We start from the raw sequence: 23,922 nt of genomic DNA, 5'->3' as shown, positions 1-23,922 counted from the left end.
CCATGTAATATTAGGATTTTGTATCATGTGTTATTGGCTTTTTATTTTATGAAATAATTATATTGATTATTTTTCTATTGTTGAACCATCATGTTATTCTTGGATAAATGCTTCTTGATTCTGGCATTATATTTTGTTTTTTAATATCCCAGTGGGTTTGATAATATTTTGATGATTGTTTAGTGCTTTTTTTTTTTTCCTGTATTAAGGAATGAAATTGGGCCCTAGTTATCCATGTTGATACTGTCTTTGTCAAGTTTTGGTCCTAAGGTTATATGCAATTTGTTTGAATGTGTAGCCAGAGCTCAGATTATGCTATCTTTGGAAGCCAAGCATCAAAGCTGAAGCTTCCTCTGACTGGAATTTGGGAGCTATTGTTGGTTCTTAAGCAGTAAAGAGACCTCATAAAAGGGGCAGGGATTAGATAATAAGATATAACAGTGCATCCAGAGTCATCTATAATTACTTACACAGCATTATCAAGTATTACAGTCTCAGATAACAAATCCAGGTATTGAGTTTCTCAAACAGACTCTCATCCATTCATGTTCTTCAGGAGTGAAGGCTTCTGTGTGTTACAGGGTATTCAGTCAGGAAGCAAGGGAACTTTGGGGCACGAGAGAATGTCCTAGTGGGTAACTAAGAGTTGACCATATTTACATTTGTCTTGTGATTCTTTAATTCCATTCTGTTTTTGCCTGGAAGAGGTAGGCAACATAGATTAATAAACTCTGGGAATGTGAGGGGGTGACAGGAACATATTTGTGTGGATCAGAGTTTCTGAGCCTTGGCCTGTGGTGGGAGAAAGACAAATAGAGTTATTGCTAAGGATCCTTTGACCTCTATTTAACCAAACATTATCTCAACACTGAAAAAATAGAATAGCGTACATCTGTTATTTCAGATTTTCAGATGTACGCAATTATTTCATAACCCATCTAAATCACCAACTGAACAATTAGGTTTTTGAATTTGCAGTATATTGGTCATTACTGTTTTAAGCAACAAGTAATGAGAGTTTATACCTCTTGTCCCATGGGTCCCATGGGAATCTGTAAAGGGTCTTGTTTTTGTTTTTGTTTTCTTAAAGAGACATTTAAAGAAATACCAGTCCCTTCATCTTACTGCTGAGGATATTTATGGTGATAGTTACTCTGTTTACATAGCTAGTCAGTCACAGACTTCTGATAGAAGCCTGTGTTTTCAAGATCACCTAGAAATGCAATGAAAAAGACTCCTTAGATTTACAATACTAATTACTGGTGTTGAACTTGGAAAAAGTATAGATACTCACATCTCTTGATCATGGGCTATGTATAGATTGAAAGTTGTATCATCACTTTCTGAAAGTTAGAGGAGAGTTTCTGTTTTTTATAAATTTTTTTTTTAACTAAAAGTTTTTTTTGTTCTTTCGATTTAGTAAATTATGTTTAAGGTGGTCCTGCTGGTTGCTTCGAATGTTACATTTTAGTTTTAGCCACTCTTCTTTGTTTAAATGGGTTGTAAGTCAGGAAGAAAATCAGGGTAGATTTTTGGAGTCCTTTATTTTCTGAGATTTTTTTTCTTACCAGAGAAAAAATAACTAGATAGATAAAGAGATAGATGAGAGGACAGACAGTTCAACCGGAAAACAAAAACAAAAACAAATCTGCACAGCAGGTTCATGAGAAGATGTACTGTACTGAGTCCTTTGATATGTGGTATGTCCTTCGGTGAGCATATGGGCATAGGGATGCCTGGTGCATCAGCCAGCATTGATAAGTGTGTGAATATGTTCCAAATAGATGTGTGATCAAGGGAGGAAAACTTGTTAATTCTCCCTGGGGTATTAAAGAGTTGGGGGAAGACACAGAGTACAATTAAGAAGAAATTGTGATGTCTGACTGTCTAGGGATAATTAAGTTCAATTTAAGCCTGTTGTTCTATTTTCATGAAAATGTTTCCCAAGTAGAAAAAAATAGTTTATGTGGATCTTAAGAAAAGTTAGTTTTGACTATTGGAATGCAATTTTAGTAGTTTAATTTGGAAATTTACTTATCCTGAAATTTCTGTTAGTAAAAACATGGAAACCTGTAATACAAGTTAGAATTATTTTGGTTAATAATTATGGCTCATGTACCCGTTAGACTATCGAACTCTTATATTCCAGAAGATTTTTAATGGACTCATTGATTCATCTAGTTAAATGGGAATATGCTGTTAAAAGTAAGAGAGTGTCTCCTTGTAGCCATAAAGTTGACACAGTGCTTTATGAGCAAATTTAATGTTCCATTCTGAAATGTGAGGTTGAACAGAAAGATAACCTTAGAAGAAATGATCTCAGTTATTCATTCTGACCTTTGTTCACAAAAGAAATTCGAATTCAAAAGAACACAATTAGACTTTTTTTTTTGCGTTAGTTTAGTTGATTGGTATCTGTAAATTGCTCTTAATTAGACTGTAAAATATTTAATAGTGTTTTGTGTTATTTAGCTTTGTGTCTGTTATTCCTTTCAAGTTGACCTCTTTCACTGTGTTTTTGCTGTCCACTTATAAATTACACATTGCAAGTCTTTATAGGAATCAGATACAGTCTATATTAAATGATGTGGTTTAAAAAAAAACAGGAGGAAATGAAATCTAGGAAATACTTTGGAAATGTCAGTATATTTCTATTGATTCAGTAAGGAGTACAAAATAAGTTACATTTATATACCAGGGAAAAATACAAAATAATATGTGAAACAAGAAATAATGAGTATGCTTATCCATATTTTACCTGAATGCCATTTATCAAACAAATATTTATTGAGTTCCAAACTAGATGCTGGAGACTTTCCTAGGCTCTGGGAACATATTTACAAACATATTGTTGAATCAGATATTTCATTTATAATTAGATATTTTAGGAGTTCTAGGAAGGAAAAGTTCGTGGTACCTTCAGAGCACAGTCTAGGAATCCTTAACCTAGACCGGGGAATGTCAGGAAAGATCTAAGCTGAGACATGAGCTGAAACTGTAACGTTGAATCAGAGCCAGAGAGAGAGAAGGGGTTTGGAGAGAATATTATAGGCAGTGAGAATAGCATGTTCAAAAACCCTGAAGAGACTATGATGTATTGTTGGGAACTCTTAAAGAAGTTTGTGATCACTGGCATGCAAACAGTGTTAGAAGGTAAAGCCAGACTGGAGTGATTCAAAAGGCAGCATTTGAAATCATCTGATTAAAATGAAGCACTCAGTGTAGCCTTAAGAATGAAGGTATTCCAGTTGGTACTCCTTGCCTAATTGCTTCAAGCATTTTTATGTTTCTAAGAGCTGAGCTCATTGTACCTTTTTTTTTTTTTTTTTTTTTTTTAAGAAAGCATGTGTTAGAAGCACCATTATAAGTCTTTGGAAATGGTTTTACTATTAATCTATTTTTTTTTTTTTTTTTTTTTTGCTGTTGAAAAGAACAAAGCATTTTGAGCTTCCATCTCCAGGTCTCTTCACTTAATGATGTTCTTTTCGGTTCTTTAGTCCAAGTCCTCTAAGGAAACTTGAATTTGGAAGTTTAACTCAACCTGTTTTTTTTCTTACAAATTGAACTAATACTTTTTCATTGAGAAATAGTCCATAAATCTTGCTGCTCAAATAAGTCATTAATCTACAGGAGGACTTTGGAAGGGAACTTGCTTTTCAGTAGAATTAGAAGGATGTAGGTAGGAACCACCTCTGTTTTTACTCATCATTGTATCTCCAATGCCCAGCCATTTCCTGATCTGTCACTTATGCTTTATAAATATTTGTTCATTGAATGAGTACTAAATTTTATTTTTGTTTTAATGCCTGCTGAATGTCTTATAGTTCCATGGTTTTGTGATAAAATCTAGGCCTAAGATGGATGAAGTATTACAATTCTGAATTCTTTCACTTAACATCATGTTTTTGAGGTTCCTTGATGTTGTGGAATATATTGGTGATTACATTTTATTGTTTAATAGTATTTCATTGTATAAATATATTATATTTTGTTTACCCATTCCACAGGTGGATGGACATTTGGATTTTTTCCAATTTAGAACTGTTATGAATAATGCCTCTGTAACATTCATATGCAAGTCTTTGTAGGGATACATGTATGCTTTCATTTCTCTTATGCTAATACCTAGGAGTAGAGTTGGTGGTTCATATATGGTAAGTTTATGTTTAACTTTTTAAGAAATTGCCGGACTCTTCTAAAGTGGCTATACTATTGTACATTTCCACCAGCCAAGTAGGAAGTTTTCAGTTTTTCTTCCTCAGTAACGATTGATAATGGCAGCCTTCAGGATTATAGCCATTCTGTTAGATGTATACTGGTATCTTACTGTGGTTTTCAATTTGAATTTCCTTAAATATGAGTGATATTTTAGAGCAAAACTTTTTAATTTTGTGGTCCAATTAATCAAATTTTTTTTTATTATACTTTTGGTGATATATGTAGGAAATCTTGGCCTAGCCCAAGATCAAAATAATTTTCTCCTATATTTTTCTTCCAGAAGTTTTATAGTTTTATAGAAGAAAGGAGAGTCTTTCAGTTAGGGGTGCTGGGACAATTAGATAGCCATGTGGTCTGTTCTTTCCTTCCTATAATTCCCTGGTGGTACCTTTGTCTGAAATCAATTTATCATAAATGGAAAGGTTTATTTCCAGACTATTCTGCTACATTGATGTAAATGTCCATTTTTAGACCAATACCACATCATCTTGATTACTGTAGCTTTATACCAAGTTTTTGAAACTGAGTTATAAAAAGTCCTTCTACTTTCCTTTCTTAAAATTATTTTGCCTACTTTACATTCATTGCATTTCTGAATATAAATTCTATAAAGATCAGCTTGGTAGCTTTTGGTGAAAAGATTGTTTTTCGTTGCTAAATTTATTCCTAAGGGTTTCATTTTTTTAAAAGCTCTTATGAGTAGAATTATTTTCTCAATTTCACTTTTGAGTTGTTGATAGTATATAGAGATACAGTTAACTTTTACTACTGGTCTTGTAAGCCATGACTTTCCTCAATGCATTTCTTAGTTCCAGTGGTTTTTGGAAGGAGCAGATTTCTCTGGTTTTCTACATACAGGGTCATGTTGCCTGAGAATACAAACATTTTACTTATTTTCAGTTGTGTTTGCTTTCAGTTTTTCTTTCTGACCTTATTTCACATTCCAGAACTACCTGCCCATTGATGAGTAGAAGTGACTACAGCATATATATGTAGTTTGTTTGTATTAATCTTTGTATGTTATCATTGTTGTCTTTGACATTTTGTATGACAACCTCAGTCATGACCATAAATTGAACTTACTCATCCTGGCATCAAGACCTGCGTCAGTGGAATCTGCTTGAGGCTTCTCTCTCCCTCTCTCTCTGCCCCTCCCCCCAACTCACGTGTGCTCTTTCTCTAAAATAAATAAATTAATCTTTAAAAAAATTGTATCTTGAATCTTCTTTCCCCTCTTATAATCTGTTGCCACCTGTTCCAAAGATCATTGTCCTTTGACTTTCCTGATTCCCACTGGAGCCTCGCTAATCCATTTTTATACAGTTTAAAGTTGAGCAATGTTATTTGGAGCACAATACTCCTTGCTTAGAACACTTTTTTGGTAACTCTCCATTGTATTTAGCATAACATCCAGACTCTTTTCTGTGGCTTGTGAAACCTTGTCCATTGGGCCCAACTCTCTCACTCTCCCATCTGACCTCATTCATTGACCAGCAGTAACACTCATGTCCTTGTAGTTCTTCACAGGATAGTATTGTTCTGCTGCAATTTATTTGCCATTCTTGTTCATCTGCCTGGAACTCTTCTTCTAGTTTTGCACATAGCTAACTCCTTCTCTCACTTTCTTAACTTAAATATATGTCGTTAGGGAGGTACGTCACCAGCACCATGTCCATCTCATCTATTGTTAATTTCTTTTTCACCTATTATTACAGCTTGCCATTCTTTTGCCTGTTTTCTTCTATTTTCATCTTTTTAAAATATAAATTTCATTAAAGTAAAAGATCCCAATGCACTGTCTGATCCATAATAAGCATTCATTTTTTTTACCAACTCCTTGAATGAAAGCTAAGAGTTTTTTGGACAAGTAATTCAGCTTAAGCTAGAGAGTCTATAGGGAGAAAAAAGGACCTGTAAAATGTAATTGATTTTATCTAAACTTGCATTTAAAATTTGGCCATAAATTTATTTTGCCACTATTAAATATAGCATTCAGTATGTATCATTAGACTGTAAATGTGTCTTAAAAATTTAAGTGCTGGTGTTCCAGACTACTTATCAACTGAAATTATGTCTTGCTTAAAGATTTAGCATTTTTAAATGATTGTACATAAACTAACATGACCATTTCATATTTGGCTTTCTCATTTGTGATATTTTGTATCATGTATGTTTATTATTTATTGCTTATTTTGAAAAATTTATCATAGTCTGTTTCCTATAGAGTCCATACAGAGAGTTTTTATAATTCAGGTGGTAAACATTTTCCAGCTTGCACTTTTTAGAAGCCCAGTGGTGGTTGGGTCTGGAGTGGAATACAGACAGTGGCTGGGTTGTGGGGAGAATTCAAGTTGTGGGATCCATATTCCCATTGTGAACTGGGGAATGCTGAGTTCCTAAGGTTTGAGGAGAACCTGGAGATCAGCCTGAGAAGACTAAAGCCCTCTTCATTCCTCCAAGCCCCTTGAACCGGAGGAAATTCATCTCCTTCCCTTAATTTGAGGAGCTATGACTTTCCTTAATATGGACAGAATATGGGGAGCATAGTCTTTAAGTCCCACACAGCCTGACTTAGAATACTTGAGCTCTACTCCTCTCTTGGTTAGCCTCAAGGTGGAGACTGAGGACATGGTTCATTGCTATGGCCCTGTCCCTGCTTCTGGCTTTGGCTTATGATACCTTCAGGTTTCCACTCTGTGCACTCTCAGTGAAGCTGCCAAACAGAATGCTTCTGGAGCAGAGGTCTTGCCAAAATGTTCCTAAACTGCTGCCATCACTTAACCTTCCATGGAACCTTGGATAAATCATAAACTCAGTTCCATTATTCATGTGAAGTGCAATCATAGCAGTACCTTCCTCCTAACTTCATTGTGAGAATTCAGTGAGTTAATGAATAATAAAATGTTTTTCATGGTCACTGGCACTAGGCAAATATCATTTGTTGTAGCTGTCCTCATTGTGGTTAAGAACACCACCACCACCACCACCACCACCACCACCACCACCCCCACAACAGCACCATTAATAAAGAATGTCACTAGAGAGAAGCTTCTTTTTCTAAATATTATAGAAGTACAAGTCTGCTCTAGAGTATGTGCTCTTCCCCTAACCTCCACCCTTTGCTAGCTTACTCCCTCTCCCTTATCACATCTGTCAGAATAGAACATTTTGCAGACTCAAGACACACCATTCTGAGGCTTCAGTGCAGTCATGTTAATGGTAATATCTCTGTTATACAGGTTCATGTCCTACCTGTCACCTCCCTATGATGTGTACCCCAGTTTATTCTGATAGTCTCCAGTGCTCTTTCACTAGTGCACATAGGCTCCGCCTGTTCCTCTACTCTTGTCTTGTCATGCATTCGCAGGATCCTCACCACCACGTCTGTAATGTGTGCCTTGGGTAGCATTTCTCATTAGCAATGCTGTCTCTTGATGCTCTTACAGATGTGAATGTCGGAGCATCCAAAATGGCACTGGGTTCACTTTAATCATTGCAGCTGTGCTGGGTTCCGGGTGTCACAGAATCCTTCCTAAAAACAACTTTTGTCTCTGGACCACCTTTGTATAGGTCTAGCCTTACCCTTTCTTGCCTCAAGCCAGGTACCCGTAAGTGTGTACTCCTTGTGCCAGTCAGGTCATACACACATTAGTGGATGTTCCTGCTATCTCTTACCATCCCACAGCAGGTGTCCCAGGTACCTCCAAGTCCCACCTAGCGTGACTTCAACCACACTGAAATTACATATTTATTCATAAAATTGCAGTTATGATTTATTAATAACCCCTAATATAGTATAAGGAGTTTTTCATATAGGCACATTGCTGATTTTGACAGTTTAAAAACATCAAGCACTCATTGGTAGACTTCGTATAACTGCACCTTCATTTTGCACAAATTCTCAAGATTTCTGTGCCCCAGGCCCAAGGTGTTGATGAATGTACCTATACTATAAACTCTGCCTGACTCTCTTACTCTCTTGCATTCCTGGTTCACAAGGGTGGTAAGCAGGGCCCGTCTCTATCAGCACTCCAGCTTCACTCTCCTTGGCACAAGTTAGAATCAATCATTTAGGAAGTATCATCACTTAAGTACTGGACTCAGGACAGGACAGAGATTCTTTTCTCTTTATTTCTCCTTATTTGAGGGCCCTGATCCTCCTTCCCTAGTTCCCTCCTTGATAGAGCTTCACATTTTCAGTCAAGAGGGCCTGAGTTTCTTTGAGCAGACATTATTATTCCCACCACTAATTTTAATGACCTTGTGGTACATTAGTTATGATTATCCGTCCTCTCTCTAATCCATCAGTTCATTGGAGGTACTCTTCTACTTTCCTTTTTCTATCTCTCACAGTAGTATCTTTGAAAGACTCCTTGATTTTACAGCTGTAATCGGGTGCTACCTGCAGAGACTTCTTATTCCATTCATACTTACTGATAATTTAACATCGAAGAGTACTGTCCTTGAAATTCTGCATTTATGTTTTGTCTCAGATGCCTCCCGGCGCCAGTCCACTGTTACCGGTGGGGAGCAGGGAACATGTCCAGAAATACTAAGATCTCCTACTTTGGCGGTTTCATTCCTGTTACCTTCATTTCCCAAGGTACTGGCTTGGGATTTATTTTATTTTATTTTATTTTATTTTATTTTATTTTATTTATTATCTTATTTATTTTATTTTATTTATTTTATTTATTTTATTTTATTTTTTATTTTATTTTATTTTATTCTATTTTATTTTATTTTATTTTATTTTATTTTATTTTATTTTTTGCTTGTGTGTTATTACAGGGCTTAGTTTTCCAACTTGATTGATGATGCCAAGCATTCACCACTTTTCAGTTTCTCAGTTTGGAAGCAAAGAATTTTAAAAAGTCACTATCAATGCCTTTTATCATGAAAAGACAAGTAGAAGAAATTAGTCTCCCTCACCCAGGGATGTCAGTTGTCAGTATGTGTATACCAGTGGGAACCAGACAGCATGTCTAGGTAAAATCACTTATCACAATGCTGCTACTTTTTCACTGTGGTAATTTTAGCTGAACTGGGTCATGTTATAAATGTCAACAAGGCAAGAGAGGGAATAAAATGTCATCAGGATAATGCACATATGCTTACATTTCAATGGAGCTTAAAATCTTTTATAGGAATCAGGACTAAAAGGATTGTTTTTTTTTCATCATGGCGATCAATGTGAATACGGTTACTGTCACTGACTCTTAGGTGTTCATTTTGGTTTCATTCCTGCTTTCCTTAAATTAGAGAAAAAAATCTCAACTTTGCCATTGGAAATTGGTACAGATAGGAGTTTTTCAGCTACATAGTCATTGTAGTGGCTTGATTTAAAAATACACGTTGAATTCACCTTTAAAAGTGGGTTAGGAGACATAAAATCTAGTATAGTGTGAGCCATAAAACCACCATTTTGATGCTAACATCATTTATATTCTGGGCCAGAGTTTTAAAACTGGAAAAATAAAGTACAATTTTATTCATTATTGTTGATTTTGCATGACTAAAACTAGATGTTAATTTTAATACAAAGTAATTTAGGCAAAGTAATTAAAGTTAAGAAAATAACACATTTATCATGTTCATAAATAGTATTTTTTTTTCTTATTTCAACTGAAAGAATTAGATAAAAGGTGTAATAAAATAGATTTGTCAAAGAACCATTAATAGTCTACTGCCTTTTTTTTTTTTTTTGCCTTCAGAGTTTCAATTAAATCTGAAGAGATGATATAATCCTGCTATGACTTTAAATGGATGTTTTCATGGCTGCATAAATTGTGATTTGTCATGAGTTGTAGGATTGTAGATGACAATTAAGCCTGGATTCTGATCCTTTTCCTCTCAAGCTTATTAAAATAGGACCTTTTGGGACCATTGTGACTATCTCTTCAATTAGTTTCATGTTATAACTTAACCCTGATTATAAACAAGCTTTAACTACTTCATAGTTCAGTTTAATCTTTCTGCATTGGAAAGAAAAATTTATTCACTGTCAGTGAATAAGCACTGGGACATGGTCTTATTTTGGAAGATTAACTTACTGTGAGAATTGTGGTTTTGATTTTGACTCCCTACTTATGATAGGATTAAGGTTGATTATTTTATCTCTCTGTAAGAGTGTAAAATAAATATCTGTCTATAGGCAGTACAGTCAGTTCACATTACCTTCACATTTGGGCATAAACATGCTGGTACACAGAGAACATTTTCAACTTTTCTACTTTAAAAATAGTGATTTTTATTATTTCCCTTCTTAACTATTTTTTAAATTCCCATTTATGGAATGCAGGCAGGCAGTGAACTTACATATAGGATTGATCATTTGTTTTGAGTCAGCTGCAAACGAATAATGACAAAGTCTGCTATAGGTGTTTTGGATTGTCTTTAGGTGACAGGTACTCGTATGTAATAAAACTCACCACTTGAATTGGCATTGATTATCCTTGTTGATAATGCTGGCAGGAGCAACATTGAATAAATGTAAAGATTGAATTTGCCTTGTTCTACCATGGTGGTCACGGAAGCAGGACAAAGTATAAAAGCTGACAGCACCAAGGCATTAAATCTATTCAACTGTACTTCAGAGAACAGAGATGACAATGATGAAGGATATGTTCAATTCTACAAGCACTTACTGAGTGGTTCCATAGTCCAGCGGTATGTTAGCAGGAACAAATACAAAAGGAGAAGGCAGTCTGGTTTGCTCCAAAGAAGTTTATCATCAAATAGGGAGACAAACGATTCATATATGAAACAGCTGGGGAACAGAACATGACAATATATAATCTAGTGTGGGTTTGTTTGTGAACCAGAATACATGCACAGTTATTTGGCAATGAAAAGATATATTTGTACATGAAGTAACATAGCCTGGGTTATTTAAGATTTTTAATTATTTTAAATGAAAAGTAATTTGAAACATGTTTATTTAAAATATCGTTGAGCCCAACTTAAACACTAGTTAGGTACATGAGACTAAATAAATTCAAGAATGCTTTACTCCCTTTTTCTGGCTCAGTCTATCGAATATATACTTTATTAGGTTTTATCCAGTTTTTGTTCTTTTCTCTCACATTCTAAAGATTCACTCTGTCAGTTTTCTACTATGTATTCTAAGTACAGTTTAATTTTTCCATTGTCCAGGTTTTCTGAGTTGTGTTTATTTGAAAGTTCCCATCAAAGAGCATAGTCCTCTGCTTATTAGCTTTGCATAAGGAGGCCATGTGGCTGAGCAGGCTCACTACCTTCAGGTTTATTATTTTTTTCTTCATTGCTTGCTGAATGGTAATATTATTACTATTATTATTATTACTACTATTATTACTACCGTGGCAAGAACAACTAATGTGAGATCTGTGCTCTTAACAGATTTTGATACAGTATCATCAGGTGTAGTTAGGTGCTATGTTGTACAGCACATCTCTTTTTTTTTTATGATTTTATTTATTTGAGAGAGAGTGAGATAGAGAGCATGAGCTGAGGGAGAGGAAGGGCAGAGGGAGAGAAAGAAGCAGCAGACTCTCCATTGAGCAGGGATGAGCAGGGAGCCTAACGTGAGGCTTGATCCCAGGACTCCAGGATCATCACCTGAGCCAAAGACACACCTGACTGAGCCACCCCCATGCATTTTCTTTAATTAAAGACACAATAGTTAAGAACATTGATCTCTTCAGTGGAAGACATTTATTTTTTAAAAATCAACTTGTTGATGCAGTATGTTGCTACAGGATGCCTTGAATTACTTCAAGCTTGAAACAAAACCAAAAACAAAACCTTGGACAGCTAAATGCAAAGGTTTCAGAACAGTTTGGGATCATCCAAATGGTTAGTCCAAACTAGTGAAGGCATTAAACAGATCCATATTTGAAAATGACAGAGATGATTACTGATTTGAGTCTTACCCAGTGGTACCTTGTCAAAGCTCAGTCTCCATCATAGTGTTGGTTCTATGCTTTGATGAGCCCATTCCCTGGGGGTTTGTCCCACCCATATAAGGGTTATGGGTTTGGGTTTTCATATCATTGCCAGTAGAAATGGGTTTTTATACCTTAAGCAGAATTGATATTGCTTGCTTAACTATGAACTCCTGAAGAGCATACACATTTAAAAATTTTTTAAAACAACTGTTAGATTAACGTTGAAATACACAACTAATCCTGTTACAGCATGGAGGATACTTATGAGGTTCTCAGAGCAGAACCTTGAGGTTTGTGGAATAAAACTTAATGGGAATTTAAGCTGGTTTCTGTTAACAGATGTGCCATTTAGGGAAACATTTTAAAATTACATTAAACCAGTTAAAAGTGGTCAGGACAGTCATCAAAGATATAAAAGTCGCTTGGTCTAGATTCACTGAAACTCCTGCCTTTAAGCCTATTAATCGTAAAACTGTTCTGTTAATTACCGTGCTCCAGGAAATTTGGGAATTTTTTTCTATGTCACCAATGTGGTAAACAATTGGGCTGACAATTTCCTGATGATGTTTTATTATGGTGGTTGCAAGCCATTCTGGAAATAGTATTTTAAGAAATATCTTGCTCAGAAGCATCATTTCTCCCAGGAAGGAGCCTTTCATATTGGTCTAAAAACCTCATGGATATGGCATCCTGTTGGAGCTCTGGGGTATTACTATTTTCAGACCTTGTTTGTGTGCAGCATGAGCTATATTGATTTCCAGATAAAATGAATTTATTCAGAACAGAAGGTTATCACATACTAGACCAAATGATTTTTAGTCGTATTAAGTTCACTTGGATTACAACTAGGAAAATTGTTTGAAACACCAATGACATTATATTCTGACCCCTTAGCTTTGCAGTCATTTCACCTTAACAAAGGATTCTACTGTTAGCCTTACTGTTCTCAGTAGGAATTGATAGCATTAGTGTAAATCAGGCAGAAGATTTAAGAAGTGTCGGCTTGGAAGAAATGCAGTATGTATTTATTGCATTTAATATATATATATATATATTTATACCAACTGAACTTCGCTAAGTAATAATTTGACCATATAATAAAAAGCAGATTAAAGGTGATAACTACTTAACTTGATTGAAATGTTTTCTGGGGTGCCTGAGTGGCTCAGTCATTAAGCATCAGGCTCTTGGTGTCAGCTTAGGTCATGATCTCAGGTTCTTAAGATCGAGCCCTGCATTGGGCTCCACAAAGGACACAGGCGTGCAAACTCTCTCTCTCTCTCTCTCTCTCTCTCTCTCTCTCTCTCTCTTAAAAATAGAAAGAAAGAAAAGAGGTTGCTTGTGTGGCTCAATCAGTTAAGCATCTACCTTCAGCTCAGATCATGATCTCAGGGTCCTGGGATCAAGTCCATGTTGGGCTTTGTGCTCAACAGGGAGTCTGCTTCTACTTTTCCCTCTGTGATCTCTCTTGCTCTCTCTCAAATAAATCTTAAAAAAAAAAATCTTTTTTTCTAAGAGTGCTTCGGCTTACAAATCTTGCATACAATTTTTTGGGGGGCATCACTACAAATTGGAATAAAAGTATGCTGTGGTATTGTTCTTTTTCAAAATTTCTGGGCTTCTGATAGAAATAAATTAAAAATAAATCACATAATTTTTATAACTGGAACATTAAATCTATTTTAAAAATACTAACAAAGAGGAAATGCATGATTTAACCATGCTTTTTACCCTGAAAAGATTTACCACTTCACTCAAATTGAGAAAAATTGAGAAGTCTCTGTTTTAGCCTACAAAATCCTAAATGGTATGGTGCCCTCAAGGTTTCCCCTCTCGTATTTTCCACTCTTCTCTCTCCCTCACTCAGTTCACTTCAGCCTTACCAACCTTACTGTTCCTCAAACATGTCAGAGACCTTCTACTTTACAGTCTATCACTTTCTAACATACTGTGTTATATTTTGATTTTTTTAAGAACATGATGTGTGAAATAAAACACAGAAGGATTCAAAGATAATGTGCATAAATAATATATGTGCACTACATATAGGAAGTTAAGGAAATAATTTTTTAAAAATCTCAAGACCTGAAGAAAACTATTTTAATCTTAAGGTGGAAGGGCTAAGCATATATCAAGCAGAATAAATGAATACAATATTCCCATATAAATACATACTCTTAGAGTTTCAATCCAGTAAAGGTAAAGAAAATCTTAAGAGATTCTAAAAAAGGGAAAAAATAGGTTACCAACAAAAGAACATGAATTAGACTGCTAAAGTCACCAGCAACCCTGAATTCTAGGGCACAACAAGGAAAGGTCATTATGGCTCTATACAAGACTGGTTTTGAAACTAGAAGTGTATATACCCAGCCAATCTATCCATGAAATGTGAACGCAAATAGTTAACTCAGACATTCAAAAACCTCTGAACGTATCTCAAAAAAAATGGCAAAAATGAAGAGATGAGAGCCAAGAAACAGTGAATCTAGCCCTAGGAATTTAATAGGAAAATCAAATACCTGAAATACATATGTGACAGCTTTGTAGCTATCTGGGCAACCAATTCAGACTGACACTCAGCAGGTAAGCAGCAGTCCCACAATTAGCGGCCATAGGGAATTACAGCTTTTATAATTCTTAGTCTTGAAGGACCAGAGAGACCCCTCTAGGGAATTAAGTATTTGAGCTGTTTCTTATTAACCCACACTCTTCTTAATTGTATCAGTGTTTTTTGTTTAAAAAAAAAAAAGATAAGTAGGTTCTGGCACATTTCACAATTGGAGAAAAATAAACAGTGAAGCAGGTATAAAAAGCACCAATCTGAAATTACATCACACAAATGATTGATGTCTTTGTCATCTTACAAATAGTACCTTCAAGATTCAAGTTCATTGGTAGGGTGTAGACATTTGGATAGATAGAGTGAGGATTTTGTAGCAAATTAAGAAGTCTCAGACCCCACAGAGACTGCTGTGACCTGGACTCTTTTTGAGTGGCTGGTTAGTAGAGCTGTTGCCCCTTCTCCTCTGGCACCCCCCAAGGTTCCATGTCAGCGGCTTCCTGTGCTCCACCAACCATTTATACTTTAAGGGATCGCTTCACAAAAGGGAACCTGAGACCCTTTTAAAATCAACTCTCTTTAACCTTAAAGACAAAATTATCCTATTGGGTATGTTTTTAGAACTCATATTATTTTTTAGCTAGTTCATAGCTCAATGTGTGTTTAAATTATTTACATATGAGTACAGTTTCAGCCAAATTGCCCTATTTAAATGCATCATTACTGGATACTTCAATAGTTTATCCATTGAACACTGAATTTTACTTCATTTCAACTATGTTTGCCTAAGCAATCTGTGTCATTCCTTATTCATCCATCTTAGTGTATTAAAGTAACAGTTTTACCCATCTTCAAAGCCATATGCGTTAGATTATTACTACCCTGAGAATTTATATGCGAAGTGTTTTCCTGTTTTCTTATTTTAATGAATGTTAGGAAATTGAAATGGTTTTCCTTTCAGTGCTAAACCAGTACTTTTTTTGTTTGTTTTTAGAACAGGCAGTCTTTCAAATGCCTAAGAGTGTCTGTTAGTTAGTAAAGCTGTCCAAATGACGTTCTCCGTCTTTCCCTGGGAATATTTCTTTGAGGAATTCATTACATTACTCTGGTGCTGCTGACTCTGCATTCCCATTACTTCAGCCTCCGCTGTCAACCTGGCATCCATAGCAGATTTTGATTCAGACCCATTTTCCAACTCCAGTGTCAGTGAAAATTTAGCCGCTTCTAACTTTGTTCTTACTGCCAATAGGGATCCTGGCCCTTCAAACATGTTTACTTCACTTATTACCATCTATTTTTGTTTGTTACTCTTAGCCTGTTGTGTTCATGTAAAAAAACTCCAAGGATTCTTATAGAGCCCTTAAAACGCAAAATACTTTGCTTTTTGGTTTTCTGCACAAATCTCTCAAATGGCTTCCCATCTTAAAACGGTTGCCAAGATCCTAACAGTGGCCTTTTATAATGTATCCCACTACTACCTCTCTTAACCAGTCATCTGTTAATTTCCCTCTTGCTTACTGTGTTCCAGTCATAATGTCTCCTTGTTGTTTCTTAAAAATACCATACATCCTTTCTTCTCAGGGACTTTGTACTTGCTTATTTCTTTGTCTAGAATGTTCTCCCAGATAATCCTGTGGTTTATTCTTTTATTTCTGTCAAATGTGTAGTCAGATGTCACCTTTTCAGCAAGACTTCCCTGTCTACCTTAGGAACTAATAATTCACCATATTTTTAGCATACCCCATGCCCTATAGCTTCAGACAAGCTATATATTTTATTAGATAAATTACATACTTTACTTGTTTATTGTCTGTAGCCTCCCCTGGAATGCATGCATACTCTGCAAGAGCAGGGAGCTTTAGTTTTATATGTTACCTTCCAAGCACCTAGAATAGTGCCTAGCCCGTCATAAATAAATACTTGTTGAATGGATGAATATAATAAATGCTACTATGCCCCATATTTTATATGGGTGTACATTTTAGCTAGAATCAACCAATCTCTTCCAGTATGAGCATGGAAATTACAATCCGATTACTTGGGTTCAGATGCAATTCATGTGACTTTGCACAAGTACTTAACATTTCTGGGTCTCATGCCTTATAGGTTGCTTGAGGATTAAATGTGTTAATATATATAAAGCAATTTTTTTTTTAATTTTTTTTTTTAATTTTTTTTTTATTTTATTATGATAGTCACAGAGAGAGACAGAGGCAGAGACATAGGCAGAGGGAGAAGCAGGCTCCGTGCACCGGGAGCCCGACGTGGGATTCAATCCCCGGCCTCCAGGATCGCACCCTGGGCCAAAGGCAGGTGCCAAACCACTGCGCCACCCAGGGATCCCTATATAAAGCAATTTTAATCGTGTCTGGCACACATAAGTACTTTATAATTTTATGTCTAAGAAAATACTCAGCATCATCGAATTTGCATTTGTCATTTTTTTTCCAGTTTATCAAGCATTGTTATTTCTGAACTTTTATGCTAAGGTTCTTTTGAGCAGAGAGTTCTGGTCCTGACACTGTGGATTGAATTTTGTTCTAAAATATCTTTTTTTCTAAAATATCTTTTTTTTCTTATGACAATTTTGATACTTCAGTATAAAAATTTTTTCTTTAGGACAGAGATATTTAACTTGTATGTCCCAACAGTTACGTAAACCCACATGAAGGCCCCTACCTTGTAACATCTCTGAAGCCTTCCATTTCTAATCAGAGCTGCTTTGGTTCAGCCCAGCTTGGTTCAAACCGATATGCCAATGGGTAAGTCACAAATGGCAGCTGATGTGCTGCTGATAAGAAAAGAAGTATGCAAATAGAGCCCAAGACTTCTTTCTTAAATAGCTCTAGTATGCAATCCTGACATGCCATGAGGGACAAATCCTCCAGATTTTGGCTTTGAAGTCTGTGGCTTTCCAGCTCCCATATAAAAAGCTCAGTATGAAGTGGCTCTTGAGCTTGACACAGTTGAGTACAAGTAATTTAGATAACTTCCCTGCTTTGGAGGGAGTGTGAAGCAGTGTTGTTGAATTCAGAAGGAGTTGTTTTCATACATATCTTAAACAGTTCTTTAAATACGACTTGACTTTTCTTTTTCTCCTCTTTATCTGTTCGTTTCTGGATCATATCAAAGGAACTGCTCCAGTATTCATATTCACCTGTTACTTCCCAATTAGTTTCTCTGAAGACTTATAAGTTTCCAATGCCAGTTCTACAAAAATTTTAAAAACACATATAATGATTTTTTTTTAATGAGAACATTTTAGCTATCATACTAAAATAATTTTCTCTTTCCCTCTAATTAGGGTTTTCTGAAAAGTCAAGAAAAATTTGCCCATTGTTTAAGAAAATAAATTTATCTTCAGACTAAAGTTGCTAAAGTTAGCCTTTGGTCTCCGTATGTTTTAATGAAGTATAGTGTATCTATAGTTCATTGAGTTACTACAAAATGAATACACCTATGTAACCACCACCCACTGAAGAAGGAAAACGTCTGCATGTTCAGAAGACCTCTTACTGATTCCTCACCACTACCCCTACTTTGCTCCCCAAAGTTAACCACACTTTCTACTATCTTAATATGCTGGATTAGATGTGTTTTTTGAATGTCGTATACATTGAATCAGTTAGAATGTACTGTTTTGTCTCTGGGTCCTTTTGCTTAACTTTGTGTGAGAGTCCTCCATATTTTGTGTAGCATCACTTTTGTCCCTGGCTGCATATCATTTCACCATATGGCCATACCATAGAGTATTTAACCATTTTTCATATTGGTGGGAATTTGAGTTTGTACTATGACTGGAGCACATGTGCATGCATTTCTGTTGAGTATATACTTAGATATGAATTGTTGGATCACAGGTTCAATTTTAATAGATAGTCAAGTTTCCCAGAGTGGCTCTACCAGTTTACTTCCCACCAGCTCTGTGTGAGAGCTATGGTTGCTACACATCTTCAAAACTTGGTATTGTTGTGTTTGTCATTTCTGGTGACTTTGTAGACAGGTGTCACACTGAACTTGTAGTTTGCATTTCCAAACAGTCGAGCATGTTTGACATGTGATGTACATGTGACTGTGTAAATAACCACTTATAGAAAGTGCCTTTTTAAATCTCTTGTCCATTTATCTCTCAAGTGGTCTTACTTTTCATATTGATTTATAGATATTGTAGATACATGCCCTTTGTTGGTTGTATATGTTGAAATTGTCTTTTTCCTTTCTGTGGCTTGCTATTAAACTGTCTTAAGGCATCTTTCAAGGAAAAGAAATGTTGAATGTAATGTGATACAATTTATCTCATTTATTTCTCAACCTTTTCTTTAATGGTTTTCCACTTTGTATGTCCTAGTTAAGAAATAATTCCAGTCTAATGTCATGAAATTTCTTCAGTGTTGTTGTTGGAAATTTTTTTTACCTCAACCTTCCTTGATTATATACACTATCGATAAAAATTTAGGAGTATGTCCACTCTATATGTAATTTATTTATATGTATCATATGTGTGTAATATACTCATCAAATAATATTGTCAAGTAAGTTATTTAAACCATGAAGTAGGAGGGAGCCCCCCCCATACTTGCTAGATGGGATATAACCCAGTTTGTGAATCATATAATAAAGCCAATTAGATCTTCAAAATAAATAAATGAATGAATGAATGAAAATATACTGTCAAGTAGGAAACTTCACTCATTGACAGTCCAGCCAGAAAGTTTTATTTGGAAATTCACTTGATAATCAGTTTGAGGAAATATTCTATAAGGCTGAAGTTATTCTACAAGTTGTAATTTAGGAACTACCATGGTTTCAAATTATTTAAGCGTGTGACAGACAGCGAATACTTGATTTTTTCTAAAATGCAGATTTAATCATTTTATTTCCCTACTTTAAATCCTCGAATGAGGGGATCCCTGGGTGGCGCAGCGGTTTAGCTCCTGCGGGCCCAGGGCGCGATCCTGGAGACCCGGGATCGAATCCCACGTCGGGCTCCCAGTGCATGGAGCCTGCTTCTCCCTCTGCCTGTGTCTTTGCCTCTCTCTCTCTCTCTGTGACTATCATAAATAAATTAAAATTTAAAAAATAAAAATAAAAAAAATAAATCCTCAAATGATTCACCAAACAGCTCCTCACATCATACATTTGTCTAAGGTTTTTTATGTCTAAGATTTGGTTGGGTATGCTAAAGACTTGAACTAAGCATGAAATGTTAAGTAAAAAAAAAAAAGAAAGAAAGAAAAAAAGGCAGTATTTTTTTTTCCTTTTTAAAAAATATCTGAGCAAAGACTTTTGTGTTTTAAAGAATTGTTCTATCTTCCCATACATAAATTTTTGGATTATGATAACTTCAATCACTAAACCCAGTACATGGCCTCTAGCTCTTTCTTTCCTCAGAAGGCTTCTTATGTATGGGATCAGCAGTCCCAAAGTTAGACCTTTTACAAATGGTGTTTGGAATAAAAGCATATTTATATTATCTGTGTTCTGCAGGAATTCACATATTTTAAAAGAAATCTTCTCTCAGCTCAAAACAAACTCAGATTTGTCTATTTATTTGACCTTCTAATCTATTCATATCTTGGACAACTTAATTTGGCATCTTTACCCAAAAAAATAGTAGAAAATAGAGTTATTTCTGGCTCTTAAGCTATTATCATTTTAATGTTCGAGTATTCCCTTGCGTCAAAAATAAAATCCTGTGACTTCTTCTTTAATCTATTTTTTGAGGATAAGGTCAAAATAAAAACAATTTAAAGAATATCTTTGTATTAATTAGGTTTCAAAACATTCAAGAAGGAAATAGGTTTCCTGGAATTATTTAAGCATCTGGTTTTCCGATAACCTACAGTATGCAGCCATTAGTTTTTAAAGGTGATTACATAATTATCAGAAAATCTGGATACTGATGAATTGGAATTTTAATGCATTTGAGCTAGAGTAAGACATTGTAGGTTTGGATATAAAGAATGAAAAACAAAGGCCAAAGTCTGGTGTCACCAGAACTCATTGTACTCAGGGTACCTTCCGAAGTATATGCATTTCATTATTGTGTATACATTGTCTGAAGGTTGGTAAATTGTGTACATTAGCATCATAAGATTGGTGCTGTTATTATGATATTCATATGAGCTTACCAATTACAGAATAAGTAAGAAATTAGAAATTATTAAGGTAGAAGGGTGCCTGGGTGATCAGCTGGTTAGGAATCCCACTCTTGATCTCAGCTCAGATCTTGATCTCAGGGTTGTGAGTTCAAGCCGTACATTGGGCTCTACTCTGGGTGTGGAGCCTACTTTCAAAAAAAAAAAAAGAAAGAAAGAAAGAAATTATTAAAATAGAATAAAATCTGTTGCAAAAACATTATAAACATTTCCAATAATAGAAAAGATCGGAGGGCATGAATTTCAAGCCAGACAACAATACATCTAACCATTTCTAGGCCACATCTGTTTAAAAGAGAGGTACCGTGCAAAGCCACTACAATAGATCCCCTATAATGACTGGTAAAGACTTTCATATCACTGAGAGATGTTTTCTACTGAAAGATGATCAGTTTTTTCCTTCCTATTACTGAGTTCTAAACCATCTTGGGGTACCCACTGGAATCTGCCAGGATATATCTTTGAGTTCATCTGTACTACATTTCACCAGAAACTCATGCTCTTTGTCATATATTGCTTTTCGTAACTGCATAAAGGATCAAAACATGTGTATTTTTCCCTCTACTGTGTACTACTGTGTGCTCACATCAGAATATTCATTAAACAGTCAACCCTCTGTGACCTTGAATTCCCCTTACATGAAATTTTAGAGTGCATAAGTTGACTTCAGTGTAGCTTTGGGGCAACATTGAAGTTTCAGTTCTGATATAGATGAACTACAGGGCAACCCTGTGAGGAATAATTAGAGAAAGTACAACGTCAAAGTCAGGAAAGGTGACAGGGATTAAGGAGTGAGTGCACTTGTGATGGTGCGGAAGTAAGTCTTGAATCACCATATTGTACACCTGAAACTCATATAACACTATCTTTTAACTAACTGGAATTAAAATAAAAACTTAAAAAGAAGAAGACGACGACCAAGAAAGAAAGAAAGCAGAAGTAAACTGGATGACAGAGGAAGAATAAAGAGTTTACACCAAAGACGTGGAAGATGTGAGAAGGTAAAGCTGGTCTGTTCCTGGTGTTCCAGACCTAAATAGGCATCAGAACAGCCCATGCGGTTTTGTATTTTCTGATGCAATTTTATTTTGTTGTAATGAACTTATCCTGGTCTAAAGATTTGAGAATGGGCCTGAGCATAGGAAATGTTTGATAGTCGTCTCTGTTGGTTCTGTTAGAACCAGAGTTGAAAACTACTCTGGCTGTGCAGATAATCTTATTTTTCTTAACTTTCCCACCAGGCTTCGAAAACAGTACTAAAGCAAAAAACAAAAATATAGTTCAGTATACATTATTATAATTTTATGCTGCGTTAAATGTTAGTAATATTGTCTTTAGCAATTTTTATTGTTTTTAGTGAAAAAAAAATTTTCTTAACTATGTTATTAGTTCACTTCAAAGCATGATTACTAGCATATTCTTCCTTTAAAGTCAAAATTTTTATCACCATACTCTCTTTACCTTGGTCTCTTCAGGATTCTTACGGTTGGGGCTATTTCAAATATATAAATGATTACAAGTAAGTATTTACTTTTTATTGAAAAGTACTTTACTTTTTGTTTTATGCCAATAGTTAGGTAGGTTCCCAAACATTATTCCAGTGATTGTTGTGGATCAGCATTTGGATCTTTCATCTGTCAGACATCTGGATAAATTAAACAACCTAACCATGGCAGATCACCAAGTCTGATTTCCTAATGTTCATGTGTCTTAATGTAAGATCTTAATTCTAAACACATTTGTCTCATGTAGGATTTTGAGGTTACTGTGAAGTGAAAAGTAACTTTTACTTCTCATGGTACTAAAGCATTAATAAGTAAAGAACTGAGAATGTGAAATAGACTAGAAAATTTAGAAATGAGAAGACATTGTGGAGGTCAGTTTATTTATTTTTCCCACCTTTAGTAGGGCTCTTTCTCCACCACATTAAATTTGAATTCTAAAAAACTTAAAGGATAATGGCAGCATGGCAGAGATGGCTGTAGGTTTATATCACATAAACTATACTATTTTGTAATTTTTCAGAACGTTTTTCTATAGCTTATTAAAATCTTTAAAATAGAGTATAATATGGTGCAGACTTTAAGCAGGCTTTATACGACTTGTAACTTCTTGTTATACTTCTGTTTCTTTGGGAATTCTTGGCTAGAGACCAGTTCCACATCTGATTTTATGCACCAGCAATGAGACAATGGCAGTAAAGTAATAAATCAACATAATGATTCAATTAATTGTGATTCACATAGTCACTTAACAATCATATTTGTTATTAAGTGGTGTGTCTGTCCTAAAGTTAGTTTCTGTTTCTAGAATTTTTAAAGATTATATTATTGCTATTTTTCATATTTGATTTTATGAACAATGGCAAACTTTATTCCCCCAAATTTCCATATACTATTGTCATTGATCCCTTTGATTCATTGCCTTCTCTTGTTTGTTTGTTTGTTTGTTTGTTTGTTGAGGGTTGTGATTTTTAAAAATTTTGTTTAAATTCAGTTTGCCAACATTTAGTATAACACCCAGTGCTCATCTCATCATGTGCCCTCCTTAATGCGCATTACCCAGTTACCCTATCCCCCCCCTGCAACCTTTTGACTTGTTGACTTCTTGAGGGGAAAAAAGGCAAGATTTTTATTTTCATTGTCTCACAGCTAATTGCTTATTGTTCAATTGCTGAGTTAATTGGGAAAAAAATACATTTTATCTTTTAGTTTGTAAAGAAACCCTTGAACTTGAAACTGAATCTTCTTAAGATTCACTGGAGGTAGATTAAACTTAAGTGAGCATTGGGTGTAGCAATAGTAATTTGTTATCATTCAGTTATGAAAATCGCTACTGATTTCCCATCAATTTATATTAAATTGAAATGCTGTGGAGTTTTAAAATTTATTTAGAGGTGAGAAAGTTTAGCTATTCTACAAGTTAGCAGAGAAGACTTTTATACACAGATACAAGCACTAGATGGAAGAAGTCTGGTTAAAATTTTTGAAAAGTAGTCCCAGCCGATACAAGATGGAAGCCTGAATAGACAGGTGGACTTCCTGTCCCTCCTGACACT

General features: G+C 35.2%; 1 protein-coding gene across 8 annotated transcripts in view; it reads left to right on the top strand.

The window, feature by feature from the left end:
• The window catches only part of COMMD10 (COMM domain containing 10), a 182,864-nt gene that overhangs the window by 112,919 nt on the left and 46,023 nt on the right, over positions 1 to 23,922 (top strand). For 3 of the 8 annotated variants that reach the window (XR_011995601.1, XR_011995603.1, XR_011995602.1), the window contains one exon: positions 8,712 to 8,821. The exons of the other annotated variants lie outside the window; for them this stretch is intronic. The gene's annotated coding sequence lies outside the window, so the exon portion shown is untranslated. The remainder of the gene's footprint in view (positions 1 to 8,711; positions 8,822 to 23,922) is intronic. 8 annotated transcript variants of the gene reach the window in all.

This window comes from Vulpes vulpes, chromosome 12 (genome assembly GCF_048418805.1).
Source record: "Vulpes vulpes isolate BD-2025 chromosome 12, VulVul3, whole genome shotgun sequence".
NCBI lineage: Eukaryota > Metazoa > Chordata > Mammalia > Carnivora > Canidae > Vulpes > Vulpes vulpes.
The sequence above is the reverse complement of the archived record's forward strand: the minus strand, read 5'-3'. Positions and strand labels throughout refer to the sequence as shown.